Genomic DNA, 6,546 nt, shown 5'->3' with positions numbered 1-6,546 from the left:
TGACTCTTAGGCATTGGCATGGGTTGTATTGTAGTGCAGAAATAGTATACAGAGCCAAGCAGCTTGCTTGGAGCCTGGGGTGAAAAAAAAATGGCAAGGACACTTTCTGGTCAGGCCATATAAAAGAGCATTGACTATGTATTTCATTTGTGTTCCTTGCTTAATTTCTTTTCTCCTTTCTTCACACCTTGTGCTCAAGCAGACCAGCACTTCATTTCTAATGAGAAGGCAGTCATCCAAAAATCAGCTTAATGAAAATGCTGCATCTCACTGGATTATTCCTGCTGTACACCGCTGAGGAATGAGGTCTATGACATTATTTCTGAAACAAAGTACCCTTAGTACTTTTGTGATGCTGTTATTTTGTGTTACCAGACAATCTGAAATACCTGGAAACACAGATTGGTTTGTGAGTTGCCCTTTATAGATTTTTATATAGTAAAGTTTTGAAGAAAATGTTTTCAATTAACATTGCATCTTTTTGGTCCTGGAGTTCATTTGGGATATAGTAACATTCCCATGTAGTATATGTGGAGGAATATGACCCCACACGTAGTGCTCTGGTCTCTGCTTGTTAAGTATAAACTTTGACCACAAAAGAAAAATCCAAATGCTTTTTCTATTTGCCCTATTCCTGTTTGTATACACTCATTTACCTTATAAAAAGTACCGATTCTAGATTTATTGACACTCATTATTGCAATATTACATTTTATATGCAAATGAGATACGTATAATTTCTGGGAAATTCAAAGTAGCTGAAGTAGTATATTCAAGAACAACTCGAGGTGGTACTTTACAAAGGATAGAGAATGTTACATGTTGCCATTTTGATATTAGGCATTCTCATTCCTATTCTTGCATTAGACTTTCTCTCAATTGTAATATTTAGAAAAATATTTATTTTATTATCATAATTTATTCTGATATACTTTCAATTTTATTCAAAATAATTTTATGTGCATATAATTTTATGTTAATTTATATTACAATATTTATGAAACTTTGTAGTGCCACCTACTGCTGAAAAAACAAAGTTTTAAAAAACTTGCTAGTTTTGGCACCTTCAGATTAAAGAGCGATGTAAAATAACAACTTTCAAACCTCTGAAATATGTTGGAGACAAGTCCTGACTTGCCAAGTCAGCTTCAGTCACTGAAGTTCTGACCTTTCAACCAGTGACTATTTTGACCAAAACTCTAATGAGAAGTGACTCTGAGGATCTGGGATTTTGACTAGAAGTTTTTTTGATGTTGCATTTTTAATAAAGAATTTTATTTTAAAATTAGTCCCTATGATGTCCCTAGAAAAACACTGATGAAAGAAATCAGTGAAGCACCATTTATTTTTCACTCAGTAGTAGGGAGCCATCCTCTGTTTTACAGAGTTCTCTGCATGAAGTGTAAACCAAACACCCTGGAATGAGCATCACATGTGACAGAAGCTCTGTTCCCTTCTTACATCACAGAGTCATAAGATGGACCATAGATCCCTGCTTGCTAGTTGGCATAAGGTGGCATGTTTTCAGCCACCATGGCTGCAATTCATCTTCCCTAACCCCTAGCATCTAAAAGTTAGGTGAGGTTAACATACAATCTGAAGTACAGTACTGGTTCTTTCATGTCTTCATGGAGAAGACCCTGTCTCTATGACTGGTGAAATAGTTACCATATGCCTACAACCTTTGCCCACATCCCAGACATTAAGTGCTGGTTATGATCTCATTCCTGGGAACCATGGAAACACAGGAAGTGGTAAGACCTTGTACATGAGTATGAGTAAATAGAATATAGACCCTTAATCTTCCTGAGGAAGTTCAACTTTAAATTTGACTCAGAGGAGCCAGGAGCAGTTGATCTGCTGGTACTTGTCTCCTCCTGTAGAATAACAGGATTTATATATAATAGGACATTGATATGATTTGAATGCATGATTTTCAGGGTTTCTGTCTTTTTATGGCTTGATGACCTAACCTTAGAAATCAACTTCCTTTCAAGTTGAAAAATTCTTGAGAACAATGCATTAAAACAGATAAAAGATAACACAGGGATGTTTTAGCTATTGCTGAGCAGTATTTGCACAGTGTCAGGGCCTTCTCTGTTTCTCGGGCTGCCCCAACAGGGAGCTGACCAGGGGTGAACAAGGAGTTGGGGGGGGACACAGCTGAGACAGCTGACCCCAACTGACCACAGGGGTATTCCAGACCATATGACATTGTACTCAGCAAATAAAGCTGGGAGAAGGAAGGAAAGGGTAATGTTTGGACTGGGGGTGTTCCTCTTCCCGGGTCACCAGTACTTGTAGCGAAGCCCTGCTTTCCTGGAGATGGCTGAATGCCTAATTCCTTGTTTTGCTTTGTTTGTGTGTGTGGCTTTTGCTTTCCCTATTAAAATGTCTTTATCTCAGCCCAAAAATTTTCCCACTTTTACCCTTCTAATTATCTCCCCCATCCCACTGGGGTAAGTGAGCATGTGGCTGTGTGGGGCTGAGCTGCCCTCTGGGGTTAAACCATGACAGTCCTGTTTTGGTGACCCACTTGGGGTGCAAATGCTTTGAGGTAATGACAGGTTTGGATAGAGTTTGCTAGACTGAATTTATAGCTCTTGTGCTATTTAGCTATTAATTGGCAGGGCGCTGTGCTTGCTCTTTCTCGCCCTGTTGTGCGTTAGTCTAGAGCTTGTTAGTGGCTTCTTTTCACTCTGCCTGTTTGCTATAGGGCTTATCATCCTACCCAGCTGTGCCTGGGAGCATTTTGATAACAGCTGTGGCCATGTGCCAGGGCTGGCCCGTGGCCTGGACATTGCTGCTGGGCCAGGCTGCAGCTCCAGTGTCAGCTTGAATTGAAGGGACTTGACCTGTGGATAAGGCCGTGCAGGAGCAGGACAACCTGAAGTATGTGTGGATGTGGATAAGACCATGTTGGAGCAGAAGCATCTGTGGCCATGAGTATGTCTACAGCACAGCAGGTACACCCCTGAAGAGACTGTGGCCCTTGGATAAGGCTGTGCTGGAGAAAGTGCACCTCACAGTGACTGTGGCTGTACGTAAGGCCAGGCCACATCAGCTGTACCCTGGAGAGACTGTGACCCATGAGTATGTCCACTGGAGCAGAGCCAAGGGTAGGAGTCCAAAGGGACCAGAGATGGAGACTGTAATGGATACACCTTTAAATTGTTGTAAACTATGATCTGAGTTGCATGTTACAGGATTACTGTAGCAGGAACCACTGCCAGTGGAGAACAAACCTTGCAGAAAGTGGGGCATGTGAAGCAGTGAGCTGACCTGAGCTGGCTTTGGTGCCCAGTAACTCCACACAACACAGCACCTCTCTGGTCCTGAGTGACCACCAGAACAAATGGAGCCTAATGTCCTGGACTAAATTAATTCAATGGACATTTCACAGGCGATTTATGGACATTTTGCAGGGAATGATATCTGTGAAGATATCAAAGGATGGGAAAGAGGAAGGTGGCTAATGAGGATCTGTTGGATAGTATGGGACCTGAGTATGATGTAAATAGTAGGGAATAAGGTGTAGAGATTGTACTGGCTATGGCCGGGATAGAGTTAATTTTCTTCATAGTAGCTTGTATGGTGCTATGCTTTGGATTTGTGATGAAAACAGTGTTGATAAAACACTAATGTTTGTGCTTCTCATGTGACACAGGCAACACCTGCACTGTGACCAAGGAGGAAGGATGAGCACTCTCACTCTTGGATAGGTATTTTGCTCATATGCAAAGTGTACGAGTTACAAGTTAATGAATTGCGAGTTATGAATTAGGGAACTTGCAAGTTAGAAACCTCATGACTGAAGTGATGAATTAGTGAATTCATGAGCTAGACTAGTTTGTACAAAGGGGACTGAGCCCTTCTTCGTCATGTTTGCTTTCTTTCCTAATGAGCTTATAAAGTTTAATTTGCAAAGTACATTATCCTGTGAATTTGACAGATCCAAATAGACTGTGACAGATTGAGTAGTCTGTGGCCCTTCTCCCTATTACCTGTCCAAATATTTTAAAACAGAGGCAAACAGGCAGTGACTAGGGATGATCCTCTGAAAGGAGTAGGGAAATCCTTCATAATACTTAAGTTCTGTGTACCTTGTCTACCGCACATTCTTCTTGTCCTTTAAGGGCTTCGCCAGAGACCCCTGGTGGCTGCTCTTTTTTCCCAGGGAAGTTATAGTCCACTTAGTCCTTCCCTCTTGTTTCACTCACTATGGACTATGGACTTTTAGTGTTAATGTGTGTCAGCCTAAATAACTAAAAGCAATGCACACTGTATCCCAGAAAACTAGAAAGGTTGAAAACGTGCTTCTTCCATCACAGAGAAATATGCAAACTCAAATCACAGTCAGCAGGAAAATGAATAAGCTATGTGGTGATAACCATGTGCAACAAAATGGCATCATAAAAATGAAATTATTTAAAGTAGCATTCAAATCACACTGACTCATTGATTTAGTTTCCAGTTACACAGAGGTAATTGTATTAACAAACTGCCTTATTCAGTTTGGTGGGAAAACAATGGAAAGTTTTATTGTCCTGGCATCTGCAAATAATAAATAATGTGATCTGTGCACCCAACCCAACTAGAATCCTAATGCTTGTTTTACCCAGGGCATACTACAATATCAGTATGTCTCAGATGGAAGATACTTCTATGATGTTCTGGAGCCAAGACAGTTCTGGAATAAATCTAGAATAGAATAACTGTTATAGAACTAAATATTGAAATATGCTAAAATAGATAAAGGAACTTATTCCAGAATTAATGACCCTGTATATATTACTATTTAAAATACGAGTTCAGTTGTGTGAATAGAAATGGTTGCAGCCTGTACTGCATTGAATATAGTGGGAAGAGTTTTAAAAGACTTCGTTTTGTGACTTCAAGTGCTGAAGCCAGACTAACTCTAAATAAACATATTACAAAGACTGTAAAGTGCATCATGGGCTTTATTAGAGTCAGAACCCCATGTTTGATACACTGTTGAACTCCCCACCATCTTCCAAGTGTTGGAATACAGTTATGCCATAGGTGAGCTGACCCAGCTCCTGCCTGCCTTTCCCTTTAAATTCTCAAGTGTTCCCAGGAGCCTAGATTTTTCTGAACTGCACGCTGTTATTGTTCATGGAGCTTTTGGTTGCCCCTTCCACACCCAAAAAAAGTCCAGAAAGTGTGAAAGTGAGAACAATACAGAGGTTTCCTTGACTTTCATTTTCTGATGCAAGAGGTAATACAAGCATTGGTAGGATATCTGTCCTATCGAAATATTTTAGTATATTAAATCTATACAAATAGAACTCTTAACAGAAACTGTCTTTAATCTATAGTTTGTTCGTAACCTCTTCTAGGGAATACCCTCCTTATCTTCTAAATCTTCATTCTGTACGTCCTCTGCAAAAAAAAAGTGTTTGCTGAACAGGAAGACCCTAAGTTATTTACTGTTCTGATTTTCAGAGAGAATGGGACAAGCTGGCTGCTTTACTGCTCTTTTTTTTTTTTTTTTTTTTTTTTTGAGATTTTCCTCCTGATTGCCACATGACATAACTTGGGAATATAAAACGTTGTTTACTTCCTCAGCCTCTTGTCATGCCCCACATATTCTGGTAATGGAGCAGGCAGTTTGTCCTTACCAGGTTTAAAATCTAAACAATTGGCTGTCTTTATTCCCACTGTTCTGCAGGAGTTGCTCTTGGAGCAGCCACACAGGTGGGATGCTGGCCCAGGATAATGAAGACTGAATCTGAATGGGAAGCAATATCAAACAGTCAGTGTGGTCCTTAGCACTGGACTGGACCGTGTGCCTCATTTTTATCTAAATACCTGTTAGAAACGTGGGAGGTTTGTCTCTGGGAGTGAGTTTCTGAGAAAACAAAACCTAAGCTTAATTCTCAGAATATGTAAATGCAACCCTCATTTTATGCACTCTGGGGATCTGCTACCAGAGTAATTTTGTGGCTGCTCAGCAGCAGCAGCTAACAAAGCAGTGTCAGGATCTCTGGCAGGCCATGACCCACTAACCCCTTTTTTCTACTTTCTGTATCTAAATACCTTGTTCCAGAAGAAGTCATCCACTATGAGTTCCCCTTAATCACCCTTAAAGGTTTGGACAAGTTAAACATATGCACATATTTCCAAATAAATCTGGCCTCCAGCCAATGACTGTTTTTTCTGGCTTTTTTCAGAATTCTTTCTCATTTATCTTGTCTTTTTGACAGTGTTGGGGATACAATAGAATATTTTATGCCTAAATGGAAAAGAAAATTACTTAACCTGATGATGTTACAGCTTTTCATGTGGAATCTAAAATGACATTGCTCTTTTGCCTTGCTATATCCTGTGCCAACTCGCATCTAGTTGCCAAGGAAGAAGGACAGTTTCCCATAATTTTCTTTTCCAATTCATACTTTTCAGGCTATTTGTTCCACTGAAAGATTATTTGGATTATTTGTACACTATTTATCAATCTGCCTTATTCTAGATCAAAAACTACCACTTTTGAGTACATCATTTCTTTACACCCCATCTAATAGTTCT

This window comes from Corvus moneduloides, chromosome 7 (assembly GCF_009650955.1).
Source record: "Corvus moneduloides isolate bCorMon1 chromosome 7, bCorMon1.pri, whole genome shotgun sequence".
Taxonomy (NCBI): Eukaryota; Metazoa; Chordata; class Aves; order Passeriformes; family Corvidae; genus Corvus; species Corvus moneduloides.
This window is presented reverse-complemented; position numbering follows the sequence as displayed.